The 12,228-nt window shown below is 44.5% G+C and overlaps 1 long non-coding RNA gene across 13 annotated transcripts; it reads right to left on the bottom strand.

The window, feature by feature from the left end:
• Positions 1-8,150: 8,150 nt before the first annotated feature.
• Positions 8,151-12,002, bottom strand: LOC125531910 (uncharacterized). Of its 13 annotated transcripts, none has more exons than XR_007293614.2 (5): positions 11,331-12,002; positions 10,938-11,046; positions 10,280-10,403; positions 8,893-9,011; positions 8,151-8,261 (listed from the first exon to the last, which is right to left on the bottom strand). It is a non-coding gene; the product is annotated as an uncharacterized LOC125531910 (long non-coding RNA). The 13 variants fall into 13 exon arrangements; XR_007293610.2 differs by lacking the exon at positions 8,151-8,261 and adding an exon at positions 8,268-8,453; XR_007293606.2 differs by lacking the exon at positions 8,151-8,261 and adding an exon at positions 9,794-9,894 and having other exon boundaries at positions 8,737-9,011.
• Between the last annotated feature and the right edge of the window lie 226 nt (positions 12,003-12,228).

The following is a 12,228-nucleotide window of genomic DNA, read 5'->3' as shown; positions in this document are numbered from 1 at the left end:
AGATGTCGCTGCCAGGGGTCGGATGTCCGGGTGGGGCCGGATGTCCGGGCTTGACGGGCCGAATGTCCGGGCACTGGATCCGAGGACAAACGGGATGAACACAGCATGGAGAGGTTAAATCTGAGCGAAATTCGGAGGAATTTGTGGATGGAAATTGGGGGAAAAAGGATGGGAAGCTAGATCCACTCAAAACAAAGCAAATCTACGGATCCAAACCAACAAAATCTCAACACACCAACAAATCACAAAAAAAAATTGGGGGGCTATTTTTGGTGGGGAATTTTTGAATAAGGACGAAAAACAACAAAACAAGGCTAGAAACACAACGGGGAGGCTCCGAAATCGTGATCAACCTGGCTCTTAATACCAAGATGATGTAGGGTAGAACCCTAATCAGCCGATCTTTCACGAAAGGAGCGGATCCCGCGAAGAACACGAGGAACAGAAAGAGGGAAACGAGGGAAATCACAAGGGGAGACACAAGAGGAACAGTCAAACTAACAAGAACAAGTCACACAACTCCTAGATGATCGAATACATAAGAGAAGATACACGATCCACAGACAACTAAGGACGATACAAGGGTAGCTGGTCTTCTCCGTGAGTAGGCCTTGAGTTCTTCCCTAAAGAGGGGTCTTGAATCCACTTGGGGGGGGTCTTCTCCGGTGGAGGCTCCCTCCGTGGAGAAGGTAACGAAGTGGATGAGCAAAGCTCTCACAAAACATGAGCTAAACCTTTGCTAACCCTAGAAAGTTGTACGGGGTGGAGTATATATAGTCTAGGGGGGAGAAGGGATACACGGGCCTCGACCCTTCAATGTGTGCAGATAGGGGAGGCCGGATGTCCGGGATGGTCGGGCCGGATGTCCGGGCATTCACGCGATGTCGGATGTCCGGGCTGGGGGGCCGGATGTCCGGGCTGGAGTGGTGGTATTTGGTGCTCTCAGGTTCGGAGGGGCCGGATTTCCGGGCCGGTGGCCGGATGTCCGGGGGCTCGGGAGAGGCCGGATTTCCGGGCTGCCGGGGCTGGATGTCCGGGGCTTGTAGCTTCCAGCGACTGTGCTGCTGTAGTGGAAGACGCTCCAGGGGACGTATGTCCGGGGCCTTGGCCGGATGTACGGGGCCTGGGAGATGCTCTTGGCTCCTTCCGTTAGCTCTCCTCATCCGTGGAGTTGGGGACTTGTACATCTTCATGCGCATCTTCAGGAGGGCCCTCTTGGTGCCTAATCATGCACAACACCTCGGACATAGGTAGTAGCCATGTCTCATGCATAGAAAGTGGAAGTTTGGAGAGGAGTGAGTTCACCTTATCTTCGATAGCTTTGGCTCGGGCTCGTGTCATTGGTCCAAGTGGTGTCGTTGGAGGTGTAGGTGCGTCCATGGGGATGATCTTGGGATGCTCCGCATCACTCCCTGTAGCTTATCTTGTCTGCTCCTCCCACAATCGCCAATGGCACCGGTCTGTTGTCATCGCTCAGCCACTCCGCCGTCATCAGAGGACAACTCCAACTGGGAGGCAACACCTCGGCGGTGGCGCAGTCCCCGGTGTAGTGTTGTGTGTGTGGCATCCCTGTTGGGTGTGCGCGGAACACCCACCACATGCTCCGCCGCCGGTGCCCGTCGCCAGCTGTTGCTGGCTGCCGTTGCCGCCACACTAATGTCGAAAGCCAGGGCCATCACCCGCTCCACCACCGCGGCCCGAAGGCGGGAGGTGGCCGTCGTGGCCGCCGCCCCACTACGGGCCATCACCCGCTCCGCCATCGCGGCCCGAAGGCGGGAGTTGGCCGTTGTGGCTGCCACCCCACTGTCGGCCATCACCCACTCCGCCACCGCGGCTCGAAGGCGGGAGGTGGCCGTCGCGGCCGCCACCCCATCGTCGGCCACCATGGCCGCCAGCCCACCGTCCCGAAAGGAATAAGACGCAACAGATATTGTTTCCTCTCGAAAGGTCGCATGTTCCCTACCGAAACCATCACGATTGTTGTGAGAAGCTCTAGTTTTTGAGAAGCTTATACCCAAACCTGCACCAAATGGGACAACAATTTTACCACGACATGCCGATGCTGCTCCATGATAGCATGCCAAGTTTCATGAACTTCAGACATGTTTTGGATTTACTAGAATTTAAAAACCAGGTATCTCAATGTTTGCGGTCAAGTGACGGTGGTAGGGTGTTTGAAATTCATTCCATTTCTTGCATGGGACCTAAGCATGCACCGATGGACACAGATTTGATTTTCCAACCAATTTATATGCACTGGAGCATGTGCATGGAGTTCAAATTTGAATTATGCATACAAAATGCCTAGAAAACCCAGCTAATGTATAAAAATGTCCAATCAAACCCCAAAAAATTCCAAAATTAAAGACAACACTCATGTTCTTCTATGTTGGCACTAGAAATTTTTTGAAAGCAATAAGAGGCAATAGATATCGTTTCGTCCCCAAAGGTGTCACGTTCCCTACCGAAACCATCATGCTTGTTGTGAGAAGCCCTGGTTTGTGAGAAGCTTATACCCAAACCTGCCCCAAATGGGACATAAAATTTACCACCACATGTTGATGCTGCTCCATGATAGCATGCCAAGTTTCATGAATTTCAGACGAGTTTTGGATTTACTAGAATTTTAAAACCAGGTATCTCAATGTTTGCTGCAGAGTGACAGTGGTAGGGTGTTTGACATTCATTCCCATTTCTTGCATCGGACCTAAGCATGCACCAAAGGACACATATTTGATTTTTCAACCAATTTATATGCACTGGCGCATGTGCATGTAGTTCAAATTTGAATTATTTACATAAAATGCTTAGAAAACCCAGTTAATGTATAAAAATGTCCAAACGAACCCCAAAAAATTCCAAAATTAAACACAACGCTCCTGTTGTTCTATGTTGACACTATAAATATTTTGAAAGCAATAAGAGGCAACATATATTGTTTCGTCCACAAAGGTGTCACGTTCCCTACCAAAACCGTCACGCTTGTTGTGAAAAGCTCTGGTTTGTGAGAAGCTTATACGCAAACCTGCCCCAAATGGGACAAAATTTTATCACGGCATGTTGATGCCGCTCCATGATAGCGTGCCAAGTTTCATCAATTTCAAACTAGTTTTGGATTTACTAGAATTTAAAAACCAGGTATCTCAATGGTTGTGGCTGAGTGACGGTGGCAGGGTTTTTGACATTCATTGCCGTTTCTTGCTGGGGACCCAAGCATGCAACCAAGGACACATATTCGGTTTTTCAACCCATTTATATGTACTAGAGCATGTGCATGTTGTTCAAATTTGAATTATGCACCTGAAATGCCTAGAAAACCGAGTTAATGTATAAAAATGTCCAAACAAACCCCGAAAAATTCCAAAATTAAACACAATACTCCTGTTTTTCTATGTTGACACTAGAAATTTTTTGAATGCAATGAAAGGCAACATCTATCGTTCCGTCCCGAAAGGTGTGACGTTCCCTATCGAAACCATCACGCTTGTTGTAAGAAGCTCTGGTTTATGAGAAGCTTATACCCAAACTTGCCCCAAATGGGACAAAATTTTTACCATGGCATGTTGATGCCACTCCATGATAGCATGCCAGGTTTCATGAATATCAGACGGGTTTTATATTTACTAGAATTTAAAAGCAAGGTATCTCAATGTTTGCGGCCGAGTAACGGTGGCAGGTTGTTTGACATTCATTCCCATTTCTTGCATGGGACCTAAGCATGCAACCAAGGACACAGATTTGATTTTTCAACCCATTTATATGCACTTGAGCATGTGCATGTACTTCAAATTTGAATTATGCACCTGAATGCCTACAAAACCCATTTAATGTATAAAAACGTCCAAACAAACCCCAAAAAATTCCAAAATTAAACACAACACTCCTATTTGTTCCATGTTGACACTAGAATTTTTTTGAAACCAATAAGAAGCAACGGATATCGTTTCCTCCCGAAAGGTGTCACTTCCCTACCGAAAACATCACCCTTGTTGTGAGAAGCTCTGGTTTATGAGAAGCTTATACCCAAACCTTGCCCAAATGGGACAATTTTTTTACTATGGCATGTTGATGCCACTCCATGATAGCATGCCAAGTTTCATAAATTTCAGACGTGTTTTGGATTCACTAGAATTTAAAAACTAGGTATCTCAATGTTTGCGGCCGAGTGACGGTGGCAGGGTGTTTGACACTCATTCCCATTTCTTGCATGGGACCGAAGCATGCAACCAAGGACACATATTTGATTTTTCAACCCGTTTATCTGCTTTGGAGCATGTGCATGTAGTTCAAATTTGAACTATGCTCCTGAAATGCCTGTAAAACCTAGTTAATGTATAAAAATGTCCAAACGAACCCCGAAAAATTCCAAAATTAAACACAACACTCTTGTTGTCTATGTTGACACTAGGAAAATTTCGAAAGTAATAAGTGGCAACGGATATCGTTTCTTCCCCAAAGGTGTCACATTCCCTAGCGAAACCATCACGCTTGTTGTGAGAAGCTCTAGTTTGTCAGAAGATTATACCCAAACCATCCCCAAATGGGACAAAAAATTTACCACGGCATGTTGATGCCGCTCCATGATAGCAGGCCAAGTTTCATGCATTTCGGACAAGTTTTGGATTTACTAGAATTTAAAAACCAGGTATCTCAATGTTTGCGGCCGAGTGACGGTGGCTGGGTGTTTGACATTCATTCCCATTTCTTGCATGGGACGTAAGCATGCAACCAAGGACATAGATTTGATTTTTCAACCGGTTTATATGCAATGGAGCATGCGCATTTAGTTCAAATTTGAATTATGCACCTGAAATGACTACAAAACCCAGTTAATGTATAAAAATGTCCAAACGAACCTTGAAAAATTCCAAAATTAAACCCAACACTCCTGTTGATCTATGTTGACACTATAAATTTTTTGAAAGCAATAAGAGGCAACGGATATCGTTTCGTCCCCAAAGGTGTCATGTTCCCTACTGAAACCATCATGCTTGTTGTGAAAAGCTCTGGTTTGTGAGAAGCTTATACCTAAACCTGCCCCAAATGGGACAATTTTTTTACCACGACATGTTAATGCCACTCCATGGTAGCATGCCAAGTTTCATGAATTTCAGGTGAGTTTTGGATTTACTAGAATTTAAAAACCAGGTATCTCAATATTTGCGGCCGAGTGACGGTGGTAGGGTGTTTGACATTCATTCCCATTTCTTGCATGGGACCTAAGCATGCAACCAAGGACACATATTTGATTTTTTTTTCAACCCGTTTATATGCACCGGAGCATGTGCATGTAGTTCAAAATAGAATTATGCACCTGAAATGCCTACAAAACCAAGTTCATGTATAAAAACGTTCAAACGAACCTTGAATAATTCCATTTTTTTGACGGCACACCTATAGTTGCGTGTTCACTTCAGTTAAAAGTTCTAGCAATTCAAACACCATCCTTTGCAGTTGTGACCCCATTATGTAATTAAAATCAAGACGAAAAATCAAGTAGATCACACACAGTATATTATCACCAACCGTGTGAGATGCAGCACAAAATATCTTGGAGCACCGTCGGAGTGTCAAGCACACTAGCCCGCTACTCAAATATCATTTCACTGTTCAATCGTCGCCTATGAAAGATGGGGACGTGGACCCGCGTCGTGAGGGCAACTTTGGCGGCCCACTCTGACGAGAGCGTGGCCGCAGCCTCCAGGTGCGTGCTAACAAGCTTCGGGAGTACGACCGCAATCTGTGTCCGGGCGGCCAAGGCAGCCCAAACGGCCGCTGTTACTTCTCAGGCGGCGGCAGCAACATCTGCCTCGGGGATGGCAACTGGCGAGAGTGGCACAATAGTTGTCGTTTCCGCGGTGGCGGCCTTCGCACTGATGGAGGCTGCCCACGACCATGTGGAGGCCATCCACGCCCAGCTCGTGGTGGTCACCGCACAAATCGAACGAAAGTTCTCCGACAACGGTCAGCAACCCACGGCCGAAGAGTTAGCAATCGCCGAGAGTGTTCGAGCAGCCGTCTGTTCCTGCGTGGCATACCTTGCCACGACGGAGCCCGCCAAAGCCCAGATCGCGGCCGCCCATGCCCAGCTCATGGTGGCCTATTCAAAAGATATGGCGGCCACGGATGGCGTGATGCTTGCGGAGTATGGTGCGATTGATGCCATGGAGCCCCTTCCCCAAGAGACCCTCGGGCGCGAGCTGGACATGGAGGCGGTGGCAGAGATCACAGAGGACCAGCCGTAGTAGTACTCTTTGTTTTGTTTAATTAAGAGCGCCAAGCTTTAATTTCTTAGAGTAATGTTTAGGTCAGCTAGATATGATTAATTGCTGAACTTGCTTGATTAAGAAGTGTGGGTGTGCTATAGTCTCCTTTGTGTAGCCAAATTATGCAATGACGTGGATGACCATTGTAACCAGGGAAATTTGAACCGAAATTTTTGACGTTCAAACTCATCACACACGGGTTATGCTATCTAAATCGTTTGTGATGTTCACATATCATACACAGTTCAGAATATGGGACCATGTCTGATGACACTTTGCACACCAGTTTTTCGCTGAAGCGATTCCAAATTTTCGGCTTCCGCGGAAATATCTACCTCCCCGCCGCATCCCACTTACCATAAGCCACATTTCCCCTATTTCTGCCTTCCTTTCGAAGTTGAAACCTTCAATCCTTGCTTGCAGTGCCGCCTCCTCGTCGGCGACCCTCCTTCACGCTGCTCAGCCTCGCCTATCCAGGAAGGCAATCCACACCCGAACCCATCCTCCTCCTCCTTCCACATCCCACATGCCCCGACCGCCAGTGCGACACCTTCCACCCAAATCACTGACCCCTCTACTAAATAAGTGCCGCCCTAACCCATGGTGCGCGCAGTATAGCCAGGATCTCAGGGGGCATTTGGCAGCGGAGAAGCAAATTACGGCCGCATGCGTGGATGAGGTCGCGATGGCTGCCATTCGTGTCGACCCCCAGATATTGCAGGAGCACCTCGCCGTCGAGGCCACCGTTGACGCCTCGCCATCGAGGCCAACGCGATTGGCTATTTGGTTCAATTCTGCAATGTGATGTTCAATTGTTGTGCGTACATTTTGTTATTCTATACCACGTGAGACATAAATCAAATTTGACTGTACTAAATACATGAGAAACAAATACAATTGCTATATTTCCAAGTTGTTAAGCATGCTTGGTTTGGTTAACTATATGATCTTCCACTAGGAGTACGTTATATTGTGCAATGTGGTGCTCAATTAATGTTTGGTTCATTTGTTATGGTGTTTAGTTAACTGTTTAGTTCAATTCTGCAATGCGATGTTCAATTGTTGTGGGTGCATTCTGTTATTGTATACCATGCGAGGAATAAATTGAATTTGGCTGTACTAAATACATGAGAAACAAATACAATTGCTATATTTCCATGTTGTTAAGCATGCTTGGTTTGGTTAACTGTCTGATCTTCTATTAGGAGTATGTTATATTGTACAATGTGGGGCTCAGTTAATGTTTGGTTCATTGGTTTTTGTGTTTACTTAACTGCTTGGTTCAATTCTGTAATGCGATGTCCAATTGTCGTGGGTAGAATTTTGTATTGTTGTGCATGTGAGGAATAAATCGAATTAGGCTGCACTTAATACATGAGAAACATATACAAGTGCTATATTTCCTAGTTCTTAATCATGCTTGGTTTGGATAAATGGGTTTTCCATGTGGCTTGAATTAATCTCATGAATCTGCAATGTGCTTATTTTTCATCAACGTATTTTTCTGGTAGCATGTGAACCCTCACTTAACCTGATGACTAACTACCTTATATGTGTTCCAGGGAAACAATGGGAAGCACTGACGTTTACAATTGAGGTTTGCGCATCCATGGTCCTTTGTCTAATAGCACATTATTGTGCAATTACAGGAACCACTCTAATATTTAGGTTTTGAACAATTTGGTCTTGCACATGTAGGTCCTGCTATCAGAGGTTTTGACCCACTGTTCGACCCTTTTTGCATATGGGGAAATGAGTTTTCCATGAATATCAGCCAAGTCAATAAACTCAAAAAGATTATTAGGATAAAGAAATTAGCGACAAAAAACAACAAGATCTTTGTCCGCACAATGAAGAAGACATCAGATCACTACGTGATGGTACTAGCTATTATACCTTGCCTTTTTTATTCCTTTGCCCCATTTCCAATATAGAGAAGATATTTATGCACATCCTTGCTTTCAGGGCTTTCCAAAGCAGTTCACTGATGATTTCCTGTCAAACCACCTGTATGGTCAGGAGGCGAGGAAGGTATTCATACAACACCCACGGTTTAATATTGAAGTGTTCCTAAAGAGGACGTAGAATGGACGGTCAATCATCCACGGTGCGCCATTAGTAAGCATATCATCTATAGCCCTTTTCCTAGTAGTGCATTGTTGATATAAGAATTGTAAACCTTCTTTCCTACACAGGAAGAAATGTAGCTTATGGTTTGTAAACAAATGAGGATCATTAGTGCTGCATAGCATCATTCAATGCAACTGGAGCCATTGGAAAACAAATATTAGATTCACCTAAAAAATAGCAGATCAATGTGCAAAACTTTGCTTACAACGAATATGCAACGATATGAGATCAGTCAAAAATTAGTGGATTAGTAGGCCCAAATCCATGGCCAATCTGCAATCCATTAGCCATGAACCCATGTACAGGCTGCATTTTCTTCCTAGCTAGTAAACATTTCAAATGGTAGCATAGCACAAGAAAATTAAGGGAATTTTCAAATTACATAAAACCCACACTCTCCGTAAAGATGATCACATCCTCATGTATTTTTCATAGTCCATGGACTTCGTAAACTACACTTTTGAATCTGAACAACTCTGTGACAATTGACGAATACCTTGGGTGGAAGAACAGAACCAGCCTTCTCACGGCCCTTTGTATCTACGGGGGCTTGGCCTGATAACCTAATGTTTTTAATACCTCCAAGAACTGCTTCCCAATTTTCTGGAGCTGCAACTACACACATTACTATGTTAGCTTCTTGATCAGCAAATGGACATGAGGATCAACACAGATACAACTAGGAAAAAAACTATTAATAGAGTAGCCAAAATATCTAATTTTGACACAATTGCTTCGCATGGTTTTAACTATTAAAGTGGTACTGATACGTATGTAATGATCTGAAATCAGGAAAAGTGGACTGAATTTATTCAAGAGCTTAAGTTGAAACAATTTGAACTCCGTGAAAAATTAGGCATCGCAATAAAAATGTTTGCGGGGATCAAAACGCCAGAATGTAGGAGCAACATGTATGGTTAAATTGATCCCACAAAAGAATGTAAGCACTACATGGACAAAATGATGCAATTCACTAATTCAAAAATTGAGGACATATTGTGGATACTGATTCTATAGGTTTGACTTAATATCACGTTATGTTGGAGGAAGCTGTGTCTATCTATTTTAAAGATCATCATTTTGGAAACACGTATTTATATACTCAGGGCTGCAATCTTGGGTTGAGGAGTACATATGACTTGGTGCATTCTAGTAAAGGGCTCTGCCTTGTGTTGGTTTTACTTTATTTTATGTTTCATGTACATCCTTCTAAACTTAAAATATAAATACACCCGGTAGGGAAATCTACTGTCTTCCTAAGAAAATCAGGTTGCAAGAACAGAAATCATCTATAGTAAGAATAACAGCGACGTCATCTAAAAAATAATAGCATCAATATAATTTGGACAAATTTGACATAATAAATCTTTCTTGTTAATCTTCTGATGTCTAATTACCTTCCACTTTCATAACAGATGAAACTCTGATCTTTTTCTCAAACCTGACTGAAGACGTGAAACGGTAAGCTTTTCATAGGACATAAGGGCAAAATTTACACCTACAGTAAAATGGCATGTGCAGATTTACAACAAGATTAACCATATGCAGGAAACCCAAAAGGGAGGTTACTGCATAGAATAATGATAACAAGCCACGCTTGAAGAAAAAAACGCAAACATGCAATAATTGACTCTTAACCCGCATAATACTTTCTTCAATGGGACCTGAACTGGACCGAAACACCAATAGTAGAAAATGAAGCACTCCTAAACTAAGAGCACGAATGCACTGAAAGGGTTAAAGTACAGCTGTACAATTACATCTCAGCATAGCCGAACACTCAAGCACACACTAATTTAAACCAAGTCCAGGAAGAAGAATTAGTGATGCATGATGCTTTTTTAATATGAAGAGAAACATTATTATAGTTAGTTAGCATATACCTGCTTCTTAGGATGCTCCTCCTTTACTTCAAGCACCTGTTCAGCATTTTCCTCTCCATAGAATTCATTTCAGACTTGGAGTAGTCAAAAGAAACACTGGGTTCACACTCCACTTCCTTTACACCTGAAAAGGCAGAAGTCATGCTTTAGACAAAACGAGTAATAGTAAACAAACTATGAAAACAAGAACGCGGATTTTAATAGTCATAGATATGACTGAGTGGAAAGTATCGAGTCGTAGCTAAAGTGAATCGATGCATAACAAAATTTTAGTGTCTTTTGTGGAAGAAAAAAAGAAAATATTTTGGATCGTATTTATGTCTTGAAATTAAAAGGTTCAGGCAACATGAACATACATAAATAAGTGAGAATTTTTTCCTCAAGGGGGTTTCTACACTGAATATGTACAAGCCATGATTGAAGAAAAAAACACATAGATGCAACTACTGACTCTTAACATTCATAATACTCCTTAAGAAATGCCAAAATATAAGCGCATGGGACATGTAGAGCAATTTATTAATGAACTATGATAGACTTTTAGCTTTCATAATAGTCCTTAAGCAATGCAAAATGTAAGCGCATGGTACATGTAGAGCAATTGATTGACGACCTCTAATTGTCGATCAAACCATTTAGAGGAAACATATAAAATTACCTGGTGAACTATTCTTATTTGATTATGCTGGTACCCTCTTTGTAGTTACTAACATTTTTCCCTCGGCCTTCACACATCAACAATCTTCGATGTCTGGAACAATACCAACCTGCATATGTGTAAATATTTTCTTTAGTGGGACATGAATTGGACCAAAAACCAACAGTGGAAAAGGAAGCACTGCTAAACTGACAACACGAATGCACAAATGCACTAAAATGTTTAAACTCCAGTTGTGCAATTACAATCTCAGATAATTGAACACTCAAGTGGACTATAAGGTGCGCTCAGATAATGGACTAACGCTCAGATATAGTGAGCAAAATCAGTCTCTCTCTCTCTCGCGCGCGCTTGCGCACACACATACACAGAGAAGTAGGGAGAGGGACGCACCTGGCAATGGCCTTCGTTTCCCGCTTCTGGTGTCCCGAGCCATTCCAAGGCTTGCCGCCGCTGCTACTGCAGAAGCAGCCATCAGGCACACTGCAGAATCGAAGCCGGCGCACCTCGACTCGTGCTCCCCTTGCCAATCGCCGGCAGTTAATGAAGAAGAGGAGGGTTAGGGTTTGGAAAGGGGACTGTGAGAGCAATAGTGAACCGAGACGGGCTAAGAGGAGAGCCACACTTCTCCTGTCAAGTGCACACGAGGATGACAGCTACGGCGACAATGTCGGGGATGCGGACGGCGGGATCCGGCAGGCCGGGAGAAGGAGCCGGCGGTGGCATGGGGGCAGCTAGGGTTGGCAGGTTGAGGTTGATCCCCTTGTCGCCTTGAACACCCTTGGGCTTCTAGGTAGAGAAGGAGCACCTGGAGCTCAAGCTCGTCCATGGCGATGGGGAGGAGTTGGTGGTTGGTGGGAGGAAGAACGTGGGCACGGGAGCCACCGCCGCTGTCTACAGATGAGGAGCGAGCGAGGGAGGGAAGCGACTGCGTGGGAGGAAGGGAGATGTGGGGGAGGGAGGAGCAGGCGAAGGTGGCAGCCGGTGGATGTAGGAGATGGCGGCGGCATGTGGTGGGCTGGTGGCCACGGGAGGGGTGGAGGACGAGCGAGTGCGGGGAGGGGTGAAAAAGGATAGCTAGGTCTCCACGGCAGTAATATATACCCATAAGCTAAATGACTACAATGCCCTCAACAAGGCTCCAATTTTATAGGCGGTGGCATGAAAGAGAAGGGACTATTCATTGCAACGGCCTTAGTTTTGATCTGGCAGCCCAGATCGTCTGAGAACGAGATCTGACGGCCAGAAACGCATCAGAGAAAGGATCCGATGGCCGAGAGTGCCTGAGCTC

This window comes from Triticum urartu, chromosome 2A, assembly GCF_056163025.1.
Source record: "Triticum urartu cultivar PI428250 chromosome 2A, HENAU_Tu73, whole genome shotgun sequence".
Taxonomy (NCBI): domain Eukaryota; kingdom Viridiplantae; phylum Streptophyta; class Magnoliopsida; order Poales; family Poaceae; genus Triticum; species Triticum urartu.
The sequence above is the reverse complement of the archived record's forward strand: the minus strand, read 5'-3'. Positions and strand labels throughout refer to the sequence as shown.